Below are 15867 nucleotides of genomic sequence, written 5' to 3'. Positions count from 1 at the left end.
TAGAGGAAACAAAACCCATTGACAGCGATAACCTCTCGCCAGACTTCTGTTTTAATGGAGGGGCTGCAGCTGGCTGCAGGACGCGTTCAGAGGTGTTGGTTGGGTGTGAGTTCCCACAGAAGGGGAGCTAGAATTCAGTGTGTGAGAACAGAGTGGGAACAGTGTGGTACTAACCAGTAGGAGAGGAGTCCAGGTTTGAGGGTTCTTGGGATTTGGAGGTTCCATCAGTGACTTACTGTGTCGCCACCAGAAAGCAAGTGACGCGTTCTGTCCTACAGTTTCTTCATGGTGGCCAAGTGGAGTTCATAGGGCTTTCCCCACAGTTGAAAGGAGATGCTGTGTAATGATCTTTGCTGGAGATGAAGCTACAGAGAATCATGGGAAGAACTTGACGGTTCTTTGGACATCACCAAACTTGCTTGGGGACATGAGGCCCAGAGATGTGACGTATGATCCAAGGTCACACAGCTGCTGGGGACTAAAACCAGGTCCTGGAACCAACCTCAGTTTCTGCCCTCCTTTTCCTTCAGCATCCCGTGTCGCCATCTTTGTTCCTGACACCTGTTGCCTGAAGCACCCCGATCTGTTTCAGCCCTGCCAGTTGACCTTCTACCCTAAGCTAATCCCTCGGTGGCTTCAACATGGCCAATAGCCTCTCACCACGTACTTTAGGCATCCCACGGTTTCACGTGACAGGCTCTGGCTACAGGTCTCGTTCATATTGCTAATTGCGTGACCCATGATGGTAAATCATGACTGGGGGCCAGGAATGTGGGTCCAGGTTTGCAGGGCTAAGGGGCACGTGGTGCGGGAAATGCAGCATGATGGTTACTTTCATGTGACGACTTGGGTAGGCCATGGTGTCTATGTATAAATATGCATACACACACGGGCCCCTGGTTCTTTTCTCTGGAGAGATCGGAGTAGTCTGTGCAGTTAAAACAAGCCAGGTTTAGGGCCACATCCAGGAACTGCCACTGCGTAGAGAAAATTATTAATTGACCTCATTGGGCCTCACTGTCTTTGTGGGTAAAATGGAAATAATATTAATATCTGCCACGTGGGTGGCAATGAAGACTAAACAGGACAGTAACTGTAAGGCACTTCACGTGCGGCCCGGCAAACAGCCCTCAACAAATAACGCTGTTTATCGTGAGATGTATACTGTCTGCAAAAGCCACGTAGGTGCACGAATCAGTCTACTGGCTGTCCGACAAATCGCCCAAGAACTTAGGGGTTTAACACCAGGACTGTTTATTTTTCGCGGTCTTGTGGGGTGCTTGAGCCCTGCAGGGTGGTTCTTCTGTTCCACTTGGAGTCAGTGTGGCTGCGTTCACGGGGGGAGCCCTGTGAGGCCGCGTGGCCAGAAGGCTTTACGTGGGGCCTCAGCCGGGACGACTGGGGCAGCGGCTGAGGCCTCTCGCTTACTCTGAGACCTTGTCGTCATAGTCCAGCCGGACCTTCTTTTCCAGTGTGGCGGCTGGACCCCCCAAGTGCCTGGTGTAAAACCTGCCCGGCCTCCCTAGGGCAAGGCTCAGAACTGAGATGACGTCACTTCCATCACATTCTGCTGGTCAAGCGGTCACAGGTCAGCCAAGATTCAGGGGCAGGAGAAACGGACTCTCACTTTGGAGGGCAAAAACAACATGCGTGTACAGAAATGGGAGGAATTCTTGGCAAGCCTCACCGGACGCAGCCAACCCCAGGGCCTAAGTTGCTTTTAGAGTGTATGACTCTCAGCCTGTACCGTTTAACCTCTTGGGTTATCTGTCCTAATCTAGTGAGTACCAGCAGGGACTCTGGAGCCAGACTGTCTTGTTTCAGATCCAGCCTCTGCCACAGACCAGCTGTGTGGCCTTAGGCTAGTTTCTTATTGTTTCCCCATCAGGAAAATGGGGATAATACTAGTACTAAGGCAGAGCTTGTGTCAGAATACGCCCACATGTGTGTAGGCAGGTGTACGTATACAGATATGCATGTGTGTGTATGTGAATGTACATGTATATGTGTGCACAGCCAAGTATGTCTGTATTTGTGTGCACACATGTGCGTATGCATACGAATGTATGCACATGCACGTGTGTGGTTGAAATTGAGGACATTGCTTCTAAAGCTATTTCCCTGTTTGTATGTTTGCAGCTTGCCTTGGCCCTGGACACAGGTCGTGCTTTTTTGTTTTTTTTTTTTTTTTTTTTAGAAAATACTAAAATTGGACCTGGGAGTTGGTCCCCAGCTGGAATTGGGACTGAGTGAGCCCTCCCCAGGCCAACAGCTGGCACCTTCAACTGCAGGAGCAGTTCCCTGGGCCGGGCCTTGAGAAGTGGCAGTGGCAGTGGGTCCTGGTAGAATGCGGACAGTCCTCGGCCCCGTCCCAGGCCTGTTCAACTAGTTGCTCTGGGGGGACCTGCACAGGGACCACACTGTGCTGCTTCTGTCCGTGGCTGCTTTCCCAGCTGCCTTCGCTGGTGCCACCTTCGGTCTCTGATGAAGTCCCATTCCTTTTTCGCCCCCCCCAAAACAACCACATCTTCTGCTCCCCCAGTCGGGACCTCAGAGGGGTCCACGCACAGGCCTGGTCTCGTATTCGGACCTTCGGTTTTATTTCACTTTCCCACATCACTGAGAAAGACCTAGTATCCTTGGCTCACCTTTTGCAGGCTGAGCTGAGGTCAGGCTTAGCTCTGGGTGGCCCGACCACCTGGGCCTCTCTCCCTCCCTTTCATAATGAGCTGATTTCCCCCAGGGTACAGCTTCTGGACAGGGTGACCCCACCACTTTGTTCCCTGAGCCTTCCCACTAGGAGGGAAGAAACCCAGCTATCATTTATTGATCATCTATGCTATGCACATGTATCGCTCTAATTATTACCCTGCAGGGAAGATATTATTATCCTGAAGCTAAGAGATAATCAGCAATTTACCAAAGGCACCAGCATTTAAACCCTTGTCCACCTAACTGGAAAGCCTTTTTTTTCTCTTCACCATACTGGAGGTGAGATATGAAGGATTTCTTTTCAAGGCCGTAGGTCCTAAATACTTCTCTTTGTATGTGCACAAAATCTTGCAGAGAAAATTTTTCTTCCCCCAATTTAAAATGTGCCGACTGTCCTTGGGGTTACAAACATGTCCCAGAAAGTCAGGAGCTGGCCGAGTTGGAAGGCACATATGACGTGAGCCGGGCCAGGGTGCGGTGACGGGGAATCCCGCTGCTACTCACTGCCCTCCTCTGTCGAGACTTTCAGTTTGTAAACATGTTTTCTTCCCCGCACTTTGGCATCCGTCATGACTTAAATCCCAGGTTGTCAGCCCTTGTAGAAAGGAGTTCAGATCTTGGCATTAAACGGTGCCCACTGTGTGTGCAGGGCTTTGCCACCGCAGAAGGCTTCCTGAACCTCCACTGATCCACACAGCTGCCCGGAAAGGATGTCGGCCTCGCCGACGAGAAAGATAAAGGCCAGAGTCTTTGCATGCGATCAGCCTGAACACCAGCCTGCTCATGGCTACCAGGACCTTCCTCTGTCCAGTAGCTCGTTAGCTGAGAGGCCGCGAAGCAAATTGAGGCCGCATTCAGGTTATGGGAAAAGACCTCTCCTCCCTCCCATGATCTGGCAGTCCCTCTGCAAATACTGCGGGACATCTGAGCCCTGAGTGCACCGATGTGTTTACCTGACCGGCCTCCCCACGACACCGTCTGCCTCATCTGCCCCCATTCTTCAGCACGTATCCCAGTCCCTGTCCTGTGGCAGACGCTCCCTAAGGAGGCGCTGGATGAAGGGACGTGTCGCATGTCCCGTTACCGACGAGCCGCGCGGGGAGCACCGAACTCCTGCCGGGCCCCCGGCTGGACTTTGTTTCTTCTTACAAAGCACCGCGTGTCTATTCCAGAAACATCTCCAAATCCACACACGCAAAAGGAAGAAGCTAAAAAGGCTGCTGTTATCATTCAGAGGTGACTAATTAGCAGGGCGGGTGTATATGCATATGCATATGCACGCACTTGTAACAGCACCGTAGCGCACGCGTTTGTTTGCCCGTAGCGGTGTTACTAAGTACATGATGAATATCCTTCCCCGTCTGCACACACACTCCTGCTCCTTCGCTCCATCCGACTGCTGGGACACGCAGCCTCGCCGTTGTTCAGACAGCGGTGGCAGGGGCCCTCCAATTCTTCTTGGGTGTCTGGGGCACTTAGGAATTCCGCTCTTGTCCCGTGACAAGCGGTGCTTCCGTGAATACCCTCGTAGTTAAATCTTCGCGACTAGATTTTCCTATTTTATGAGGATGTATTCCCGTAAAGTGCAAGAGGCCATTTAGGCCCCTGCGTGCCCTTCGGGAGGCTTGGCCCGGCTTCTCCCTCCGCCACCGTATGGGACACCGCCACGTCTCTGAGCCCACCGCTGCAGGGAAGCAGGGCGGACGTGCCTTTTCCGGCCTCTTCTCTCTGACACTTGGCGTTAACACCAGACGCGCGGTTACTGTTCCCGGCCTGCGTGTCCCTGCATCAGAGGACCTTCCTCACTGCGGGCTGATATTGTTGTCCCCCTTCCGGCCCTCGCTTTCTGTAACAAACGTCTCCAGTTAATTCAATCATGATTTGTGGTGTTTGGAGCTGAGCCTGAGTGGGTCTGGCTCCCTGGCATGCCCTGGTGGCCAGCGCGGGGTTTTCTAACGGTCCGAAGCAAGAGCTCACGACCGAAACACCTGGATTTGCCCCTTTGCTCACGTAAGGCTTTGCTTTCTTACCTGACCTCTCGTGTTACCTGCCTCACACGGTCAAGGTGAGACTTCCGTGAGATACGGTACCTAGAGGGCACAGCACAGGGGTGACAGGCGGCCAACGCCCAGCTTCTTGTTGCTTGGGGTGTGGTTCGTGGGTGGTGAGTGCTTCCTGTGTGCCAGGCACTGTTCTTAACCGACTGAGCCACCCAGGTGCCCCTGAGCCAGGCACTGTTCTAAGTGCTTTGCCTCTGGAGGTGGCAGACTGCAGCCCACGGGCCCCATCTGGCCCACCATCCATTTTTGTATAGCCCACGAGCTGAGATTGGCTCTTCCGGTTCTAAAGAGTTGAGAAAAATAATCAAAGGAAGTATCCTATTTTCTGACACGTGAAAATATTACATGAGATCGGATTTCATTGTCCTTAAGTAAAGTTGTATTGGAACACAGCATGTTCCCCCTTTTATGTATTTATTGTCTCCGGTGGCTTTGACGTCTGATGGTGAAGATGACTAGCCAGCACAGAGATACGGCATGGCCCACAGTGCCCCCAAAGTACTCACTATCCGGTGGCCCTTTAGTTTGCTGAGTCTCATATGAACCCATCTAATCCCGCGTAGGGCAGGCTGTTAACTGCCAACATCTTCACTGCACACGTGGAGAAGTGAGGTTAAGAAACTGCCTGAAGCCGGGTGCCTGGGTGGCTCCGTCGGTTAAGCGTTCGACTTTTGATCTCGGCTCATGCCATGATCTCACGGTTCGTGGGATCAAGCCCCGCGTCAGGCTCTGCTCTGTTTGCACGGAGCCTGCTTAGGATTCTGTCTCTCCCTCTTTCTCTCTGCCTCTCCCCGTGTCTCCCTCTCTCTCTCTCTCTCTCAAAATAAATAAATAAACATTTAAGAAAAAAATTGCTTGCAGTCACACCCAGCTTGTAGGTGGTAGAGTGGGGGTTTGGTTCCCAGAGCTGGGGCTTTTAATGTTTCCACCATAGGGCAGGTTATTGGTCTTTGAAGGTGAGGGACATGGGGGAGGGAGAGGTGAAGGCAGGAGGTCAGGAGTGGGAACCACTTCCATTGGACCTCAGAGTTTTGTTTTGACCTTTTTCTCATAACGGGCTCTTCACCACCCTCCACCCCCTACCCCGCCTTCCCAGTCTCCTAGTGTCACCTGCTAAACACAGGACCAAACATACAGAGGTATTCAATATGCCCCTAAAAACGCAGTCACTTTAGAGCAGAGAGATAATAGGACAAGACAAGACTAGATATGGCTACGTGCTTTCTACTAAACACAGACTTCATAAATGTCGGAGTGAATGAATGGATCTGGTCAATAGGTCTTGGATTCTTCAGAGTTTAGACTCTGGAGGTAGGGCAGGGACCCCTGGGAAAATCAGGAAAGCCATGGACATTCTCACGGGAAGGAGACCTTCCTGGGCCGTTGTTACGCTCCCCAGGTGGCACCAGGTTCTTGGGCTACAGTGTCAAATGCTTCTTCTGTTAAAATCCCCCCGCGGGAAAACTGCTGTCTTTTCCATGGCTCCACTTTGGTTGATTCTGAATGTTTGGTTTCTTGCAACGGTTTTGCTGAGATATCATTCACGTAGCATACAATTTAGATATCACACAATCTTGGAACATTTTCACCGCCTCAGAGAGAAGACGTGTCCCCATTTCGCTCTCACCTCCCTACCCGCCTTCCCCTGCACCCCCAAGTCCTGAGCAACCTAGTATTTCTGTTGCTATGGATTTGCCTATTCCAGACATGTCACACAAATGGAATCATACAATATGTGGTCTTCTGTGACTGGCTTCTCTCACTTAGTGTGATGTTTTCAAGGTTCATCCACTTGGCAGCGTGGGTCTGTACTTCATTCTCTTCTGTGCCTTAGTGACATTCCATTGTGTGCATGAACAGCATTTCATTCGTTCTGTCATCAGTGGATAGATATTGGGTTGTTTCCGGTTTGGGGCCATTATGAATGATGACTGCTTCTCTGAAGGTTCATGTGCAGGGTTTTGAGTGGATGTGTGTTTGCATTTCCTTGTGTCTATATTCCCAGGAGTGGAATTGCTGGGTCATGTGGTAACTCTGTATGTAACCTTTCGAGGAACTTCCAGACTGTTCTCCAAAGGGCCTACGCTGGTTTTCATTCCTGCTAGGAACTGGGCATTCTTGCTCGTCATTGATGCCTGTCTTTAAAAATCACAGGATTCCACTTTCTGTAACTTTCAGAGCACACGAAATTAATGAATAGTGCTAGAAATTAGTACAGTGGTTTCCTCTGGGAGGAGGGCAGGGACAATTAGAAAAGGCACAGAGAGGGGCGCCAGGGTGGCTCAGTCGGTAAAGCATCCCAACTCTTGATCTCAGCTCAGGTCATGATCTTAAGGCTCATGAGATCGAGCCCTGCATTGGGCTGTGCACTGGCAGTGTGGAGTCTGCTTGGGATTCTCTCTCTCACCCTCTCTCTCTGCTCCTCCACCATTCTCTCTCTCTCTCTCTCAAATAAATAAACATTAAAAGAAAAAAAAAGAAACGGCACAGGAAAACTTTTGGGTGAGGGAAATGTTTTATGTCTTGGAGGTTTAGTGTTTTTGGTATATGCATTTGTCAGAATTCATCAGAGTGTTCATTAAAGACATTTCACTGTGTGCTAATTAAGCTTGAATTAAAAAACAAACAAACATACAAATGAAAAAAGCCTAGGTGGAGGGGGAGAAAGGAAAGAATATAAGTTATCTCTGGACATGACTTATCTTACCCACCTTCCCCTGGACAGAGGGCCTGTGCCTGGCAGGCAAGGCCAAATGTGAAAGGCTTTTAATTGATGTGATTAACTATGTCTCAATAGGGAGCCTCGTTAACACCAAAAGGGAGGAAAGGAGGTTATTTTTCACTCTCCTAACTAGGGGAAGGCTGGAAGGGAGTCCTGGGGGGCACTTGGAGGGCTGGTCCCTGCCGTGGGGGAGGGGCGGGGGGAGGGTCATTTTATCAGTTGCTGCAAAACCTAGCCTCCGTTTTCGCCTATGGAGAGGAGGAAACCCACCTGAAATTTTGGTGGGGGTGGATGTTTTTCAAGTCCGCTTCATTCACGAAAACACAGTGCCGGTATAGATAGAACCCTCTATAACCCTTCCTTAAATGCACTAGTGGCTGTTGAACAGACCATAACAGGAAACAAACAAACAAACATAAAGAAGCAAATGGTTTCATCTTCCCCCTTAGACTCTGCAGAGAAATTTATGGATTGACATAAATTCACAGAAGATCAGGATCGGACAAACATCATTAATTACTCACATAAAATCAGTGTAAAATTTTTTATAAAATTGCAAAAATTGTATCATTTTATATGTAGGTTAGAAAAAATACGTATTTGGCTAGAACAAGCCTATAAATGTAACAGCCATTATTTTTGGAAGGATGTGATTATAATGTGATTTGCTTTTTTCTGTTGCTTATCTGTGATTTATTCTTCTCAATGACTGTTGATTGCTTGTGAGTTCAGTTGTTTGTTAAGAAGTTATTTCTTCTCTCTCACTGGTTGGAGAGGTCAGTTTCCATAGGCTCCCCTCTCTGGAAGAAACTCTCCCCTCCCTCCACACCAAGCTTACAGCTCACGAACTTAAAGGCAGCACTGAGTAAGTATTGAACGTGATCTTCAGGTTAGCCAGGTGAGGGTTCGATCGTAGAGGATCTTGGGCAGGTTCTTTCTGTGTCTTCGTTTTCTCATCAGAAGAATGGAGCTGATAATATGCTCCCTGATCGATTGATGGGAAACATACATGAGAAACCCCCAGCACAGGACTTGGCCTTAAGTATCAGTTCGCTCCTTTTCTAGCCCCCTTTTAGCTTGGTACCTTCCTGGTACCTTGGAAACTAGCACTCAGCATTATGGTCCAGGTGACTCCTGATGGTTGGGCTGTATTTCTCGAATCATTGCAGAAGCTTAAATACACCTGCACACAACGCGTGGTGCGTTTGTGTGTGCGCGCATGCACATCAGCAACACTTTTGTGTGTGTGGCGTGACATTAAACGAAACCTCCTTCCCTGCAGATGAGTGAGGACAGCTCGCTGCAGGAGCTAGGATCTGTCACAAACCAAAGGGAGAGCTAATTGCAGCAAACCTCTGGGTGACCGCACTACTTATGTTCCTTCCTGCAATGCGATTCCTGGCAGTGGTGATAGGAGTCTTCAAGCAGTGTGTCCAGTATGTTGGAAACGTTCTCTTCCTGCAGATCAGGATGGAGAAGGCAGTCCCAGGTTGAGCGCGAGTATCGTTTTTCCAGGACTGGGGGAAGGGTTTGGCAGAGGGTGAGTTAGGGTTTTGCAAATTATGTCTACGCTGGTGGAGCACGCAGGGCACACGTGGGCAGAAGTGATTTGCTCTCATGCAAAACAGGAGCCACGTGCGGTCCTCTGTTCCCCCCACCCCACCACTTCTTTGGTCACCTTTGCAGCCCTCCTTCTGGCTCTAGGATGCCTGCCCCAGCCCCTGTTCTCAGCTTCTTTTTATGGCAGTGGTTTTCGAACTTCAGTTTGCAAATGACCACCTGGGAAACTTGCTAAAATGCAGATCTCTGGTCTTCCCCCACCAGGTTTTCTAACCCAGTGGCTCTGGGGTGGGGCCTGGGAAATGGCATTTTCACCAAGCTTCTCAGATAGGCCCGTTTGACCAGAAAGGCACTATATATTAGTTTCAAGGGGCGCCTGGGTGGCTCAGTCCGTTGGGGCGTGCGACTGTGGCAGGGTGGCCCTTAACTCTGGTGCTGTGTCGCCTTTCCCCCGGCACACACACAGACTCAGCAGGCCCCCTAACCCAGGAGACCGAGTGTCCTATTGAGAGGTAGATGGTGTTTGGGCTGAGGGGCCTGTGGCCCATCTGAGCTCCAGCATCCTTGGGGTAAGATGGCCATGTTACTATCATAACTGCATTTATCGGCCACGGATTTGGTGCTAGCACCACCGCAAGGACTATGCGTGCATTTTGTCCCTTAGTTGCCACAGCACTGACGTGAGGTTGGGGGCACTGTTAGTATCATGATGGTTCAAGGATGAGGAAACTGAGGCACAGGAACGTGGAGCCAGAATACACACCAAGGCAGCTCGCCTCTAGAACCCTAGCGGTTAGCCTTTGTGCCTTCGGGCCTCTGGAACAGCTCCCTTCCTCTCCTGTCGCAAAGATGTCGTCGTGATGTTGGAGGACAGCATGTGCAGTGGAGTCAGGCCCACTCCTTCCTGTCTGGGGCCCTCAACCCCCTCTGAGCCCTAAATTGCTCATTGGTAAAATGGGAATAAGGGTACCTACTACCCCACAGGGCTGATCAAAGGGCCAAAAGAAATGGTAATATTTTTAGGATGTTTGGCACTCAATAAATGTTCTTAAGTATTTTCCATTTTTTAAAAATGCGTATTCATTTTTAAGAGACAGAGACAGGCAGAGTGTGAGGGGCAGAGAGAGAAGGAGACACAGAATCCGAGGCAGGCTCCAGGCTCTGAGCCGTCAGCACAGAGCCTGATGCGGGGCTCGAACCCACGAACTGCGAGATCGTGACCTGAGCCGAAGTCGGACGCTTAGCTGACCGAGCTCCCCGGGCGCCCCAACTTCTGCTGTTTTCAGCCACTGAACTGTGAGGTACATGTTAGTGCAGCGTGATATTGCTGCTCCTGATTGATACAACCTGCAAGGCAGAGATTGAATCCCACCCTGCATCGATGGGTGGGGTCTTCCTGGAGCCCCAAGCGGCCACACACTCTGAGGTCCCATCTGGGCTCTTGAGGAAAGTGTGCTCTGATGGATGGGTGATGTCTGCCGTGCTGGCAAGGCGGGACCTGGATGCTCTGGCACCGCGTGCCTCTCTGCTAACCGGGCCCTTTCCCCAGGCCATCCTGAGGGCTGTCCCCCGACTCATCTCCCCATCAGCTTCTCCCAGCAGCTGTCCCGCTTCACACCACCTTCACTTTCTCTTTCCCAGCGCGGGCTCTTCTCCCTGACTTCAGCGTCTCACTATTCAGGCCCCGACGCAGCCTCCCCGGATTTCCAGATGTTTTCTTTCTGTTCTAACCTCAAGGAGCTCCTCGTTGGCGCCTGAGCGTGCTGCCCACCTTCCCGGCTCCCGGCCTGGATCACAGGCCTCCTCTCTTGCCCACACCCTCCCCCCACCAGGCTCTGGTCATCAGGCTCTCAGAGGACTTCCTTCACAGCCCACAGCGACCTGCCCCCCGATGGCAGACCACTCAGTGCTCGCACGCGATCAATCTTTGACTGTCTTGTTTTGTTATCTTTGACTTCATTCCTCATGGTATCTAACATTCCTCATGTTAGAGTCTCAACTCCCTAAGTCAGTCCTCCCGTCAAGGAATGGCCTTGGTGTTGCAATTCCTCACCTCAGTGACTAGGTGATAACAGGCATTTGAGAAATAAGTTATCAAAGAATCGGTTGGATCGGTGGTGCGGGGCTAGGGAGTGGAAGGGGAAAACCCAAGCGAAGTCACTTAGGACCTCTGTCTCGCTTTTACAGGCCTGCAGCCTGCCTCTCCCCCTCCCAGGCTGGACTTTCCGTTCACGGCTAGCACCGTCTGGGTGTATGTCCGCATTATACTTTGAGTCCAAACGTAGCTACTGAAGCAATCCGTTGCTCAGGCCATTGCTGGGTTCATCTCTGGAATGAGAGAATCCAGGAGGTCTGGGCAGGATGAGCCCATCCGCTTTAGGAGGTGTGCTTCCCGGGTGAAATCAGGTTTCGGCTCATCTGGAAGAACCGCACCAGGCATTAGCCAGAGCAGAGGGGTGCTCTGTGGAGGCCCCAGCCCGCATAAAGCCCAGGGCGCTGGAGACTTTTCCAGGGGTGACCAATAGCACCGCAGACTAGGAGTTTTTAATGGCACGTTTTCATGCAAACATTCCCATTTGTTATTCCTCTGTTTTCCCTTCTTTCCTAGAGGCCTTAGGCTGACCTCCCGCCCGCAACTCTCCCACTGTCCCTTTGCCCACTCCTCAGGCTGGCCTGTGTGAAGGAGACCGCGTTATGTGCAGAAAACCTCTTTCTAAAGTTGTGAGCGCTCGTGGACAGAGATGGAAGATTAGAGCATCAGTGGCCTCGGGGAAAAGTCCACCTTCCCTGAGACTCAGAGTGTGACTGTGGCCTCCCGCTCCCTGCAGGTTGCCAGACATGAGAGTAACGGGTTTGGGCGTTTGTTCTGAGAATTTGTGGGCGGCCCGGCACATGCGTCCATTGCATGTGGCCGCATAGATTGGTCTTTTGGAAAAACGATTTGTCGGGAGCTACCAAAGCATCGCTTTGACCTGTGTCCCTATTTGGGGAATGTGTTTCAAAGACATGCTCCAGGAGGGAGGGTGCTGGTTTGCAGGAAGGCGTGTTTCAAAGCCAGGGCACTTGTAGGAGCAAAATTGGGAACAAGATGGCACCCATTGCCACCCAGTACGTGGTACTTCAGCGCCACTGAATCTTTCCTAGGCATCTGAGGGATGGAGAAGAGGTGTTGGGGAGCAGTGGCAATCCGTGGTGTGACAGTCACATACAGCGCTGCGTCCTTCCTGGATGACGGAAAGTTATAGAAAGAAAGTAGCACTTTGTCGGAAAAAATGAAGATTTGCCTACTTAGTGGCAGAGCAGGGGAGTTATGACAGTTTCTTCTTCTCGTCTCTTCTCTTTCTGGTAACCTGCCTTAGCCAGTTAAAAATTGATCTGTGGCACAAAAGAAAAGAAAAAAGAAATCTACAAGTGGATTTGTAGGGCCCCAGGTGCCCAAGATGGGGGCACGTAAAGGCAGCCTGAAGTGCCCTCTCTCTCAGGATGGTGCCCAGGACATCATGGGCACCTTGCGGCAAGGGGCGGGGGCTGCTTTTAGGTCTCATGCCCCCGGGTGCTGCACCCAGTGAGGGTGGGGTGTGCTGCCGAGCCCCTGGCACAGCGCCTGGTACGAGCCCGAGCTCCCAGAAGGACGTGCTCCCTGCCTCCCAAATGTGCCAAACAGTGTCGTCGCTGTGCTTTTTGTCCTGCCCGTGTCACATCTCATTTAAACCCCATCATAACGGTACCAGATGGGTAATGTAGTAATCCCCATTTTACAGACAAGAAAGCTGAGTCCTTAGTGGCCATCCTGTTGCTACATTCCAGATTCAGGCTCTGCACCCACTTCTCCGTAGGGCAGTTCTTCACATCTGCTTTCGCAGTGGGGAAACTGAGGCTGTAAGTTACCTGCCGAGGGGCCCACAGCCAGTAGGAATCAGTCACGGGAATGACTCCAAATCCAGTGGCATATTTTTCTTTTGAATTGTTATGGAAGCTTCCTCCATTCAAGGCACATTACCTCCGGCCTCTGAAAGACCCCTCTCCTCCTTGTTGCGTTCTTTCCTGCTGTGTTCCCTTCACTCCTCATAGGCACCCACTCCAGTATTTGCCGTGTGCCGCACGTGTGGACTTACTGTAGGGCTGTGATCGGGTGTCTTTTAACTTAGACGCATGGGGTTCTCTTACGGATCTCCTTCTTGTCTTTTTTTCACTCAATACTCTCTTTTTGAGATCCAGTCTTGGTGCACGGTTTACACTTAGCTCATAAGAGGGCTGCGTCTGCCCTTCCGTCGCTGCAGATCCTGCCCTGTTCACTTCTCTTGTCCCTGCAGATGGACACTAGGGCCGCCCAGCCAAGTCTGCAATGACACCTCGCACCTGTGCCCATGGGGAGTGTGGGAGAGTTTCTTTGGTACAGACCCAGGGCTGGGATGGATGAGTCATCGGGCATACTCATATTTAATTTCACAAGTACTGCCAGATTGTTTTCCAGAATGACTGTACCAGTTTACACATCCACCAGTGCAATGCTCGGGGGGTTCTGTTTCCCCACGGCCTCCCCAGCACCTGGTGTTGTCAGATGCATCCATAAGCATGCGTTCGACCGCCCCAGCGTGTCAGGACATTGGATTAGCATCTCTTGAGATGCTCTTTTCTGCCGCAGACTTCACCTTAGCACACCAGAATTTCCAGCAGGAAGAATGCCCAATCGGAAAAGGAGGTCCTTTCCGCAACTCTCTTATCTTCTATTAGGGAGCAGAATTTCCCCGGAAGTCCCCAGGAGACGTCCCCTGGTTGGCCAGGTGGGGCCAGGGGTCCTCCCCACACCAGTCCCTGACAGAGACAGTAGGGTTGCCGTGGCCACCGCGTGCCTCTTCCAAGTACCCGAACAGAACTGGGAAGAGCTGAATAAGGAGGAAGAGAGTGGTGGCTGGCTGCTTATTCAGCCACCGGTTGGCTCTTCGTCCACACCAGATCTTTAATTTTGCCCAGTTTTTGACTCGTGCTGCCCCTTCTAGGCAAGGAGTTCTTCCCTCTGACTCTGTGCAATTAGCCAACTACAGAGAATTTCTAAAGCAGTGAGTCAACCAGCACGAGGCCATCGCCTTGGGGACTCGGTCCGTCCAACTCATTCCAGAGTCTGCCATCCTTCTTGCCAGGCGGACGTCAGGCCCGTGCCCGTCCCAGCTGCCCCAGGTTGGGTTCCTGTTGTGGGCTCCCCGTGTGAGAGGCCAATATGGAGATTCCAGGGCAGAGCACCAAAATCGCCTGCCCGGAGCGCCAGCCGAAGGCAGGTGCGAAAGAACACCTGTCAGGGACTAGTGCCACCATAGGCAGCAGCTTCTCATTGGACACGTTCATACTATAGTAACCCTGGCGTGTCTGACTAACCAAAGAAATTAATTTCTAAATGGTACCTAATAGTTGTAATTTATTGAGTGCTTGCTCTGTGTCGGATGGCCCGCTAAGCATTTTATTCCTTTGATCTCACATAGCCCTCCTGCCGGCCCTGTGGGAGCATTTCTGTTATGGCTAAAGCCCAGGCTCCAGCCTGGAGACCACCTGGAGAATCCCAGTGCTGCCATCGCTTAGCTGTGTGGCCTTGAGCAAGTTACTTCACCTTTCTGTGCCTCAGCTTTCTCATGTGTACACCGTGCATAATAACAGTATGCTAAGGAGTTAAGAAATACAAAGCGCTTACTTAGAATAACACAGGCTTAAGAGTACACACACAGTTCCCATTTGATAAATATTATTAGCTGTGGCTGTTGCCGTTTCTAAAAATGAAGAGACCAGAGGCTCAGAGAGATCAGCTTCCAAATGTCAGATGGCTATGAGTAGCAAAGATACAATTTGACCTAAGAGATTCTGACTCCAACGCTGGCCTTCTATCCATCCAACTATACATCATCAGTTGTAGCTCCATAGCCTGAGGGAACACTGCCATTACTCTCCTTATCAGTAGAATAAATTTTCAGCTGAGGACCCAGTGATATTTTTTGTAAAGAAACAGACTCAAAAAAAAAAAAAAAAAAAGAGGAGGGAGGGAGGGAGGGAGGAAGGGAGGGAGGAAGGGAGGAAGGAAGGAAGGAAGGAAGGAAGGAAGGAAGGAAAAGAAAAGAAACCAACCATAAAGATAGAGTGTAAGGCCTCCAGCAGGTGGTAGATGTGGGGGTCATTGCTGGAAGGTGGCTGGGGAGACTGGGACATTTAGCTCCTGGTTCTACCATGAAACCTTACCGGGCCTCGGTCTGCCCCCGTTAAATCAGGTTTCTATTATATTTCCTCCCCGCAAGGATTTAGGAAGGATTCCAGAATGCAAGCCTGTTTTCGTCTCTTCCCTCGGTTCCCACATACGCACACTCACCCAAAGTATAAGCATTGTGTCCCCCAATTCCATTTAGTCATGGGAAGTCTCTGGAAACCCAGGCTTTAGAATCTTCTGGAAGAGATTCTTCCTTGCCTAACTAAGCCAAATGGACTGGAGTCAGGAGCCACTGGGATTTTGAGAGGCTGGGTTAGCTCTAGTGTCTGTTGGTTTGGGAGCAAATAAACAAGGTCGCTCTCTCTGCCGCCCCGGGACACATCCTTGCCGAATTTCTCCATGTGAGCATTTTCAGACATAGGTGTGGTGGGTGTGAGGTCTGAACAAAGGATCATAAGCTCAGCAGTGTGGTTTTAGGTAAAAAACATGGTGTCATGGCCAGAATATCCTCTAGGAGGACTTTTAAACGTCACTCTGCATAACAAGAGACTCAACTGTCTTTTAACTTTATTTTTACTTTTTTAATTTCAATGTCCCTCCCTCTTTTTCCCTCCTTCCTTTTCTTC

At 50.8% G+C, this 15867-nt stretch overlaps 1 long non-coding RNA gene across 21 annotated transcripts in view; it reads left to right on the top strand.

Moving 5' to 3' along the window:
- The window catches only part of LOC123585459, a 371435-nt gene that overhangs the window by 220646 nt on the left and 134922 nt on the right, over positions 1-15867 (top strand). For 10 of the 21 annotated variants that reach the window (XR_006706190.1, XR_006706192.1, XR_006706191.1 and 7 more), the window contains exon 6: positions 2198-3948. The exons of 9 other annotated variants lie outside the window; for them this stretch is intronic. This is a non-coding gene — a long non-coding RNA (uncharacterized LOC123585459). Of the gene's footprint in view, positions 1-5; positions 1781-2197; positions 3949-15867 lie in introns of those variants that run through there. 2 more of the 21 variants (XR_006706195.1, XR_006706194.1) reach the window with 2 other exon arrangements.

Source organism: Leopardus geoffroyi, chromosome C3 (assembly GCF_018350155.1).
Source record: "Leopardus geoffroyi isolate Oge1 chromosome C3, O.geoffroyi_Oge1_pat1.0, whole genome shotgun sequence".
NCBI lineage: Eukaryota > Metazoa > Chordata > Mammalia > Carnivora > Felidae > Leopardus > Leopardus geoffroyi.
Note: the sequence above shows the minus strand (reverse complement) of the source record. Positions and strands in the feature narration are given on the sequence as shown.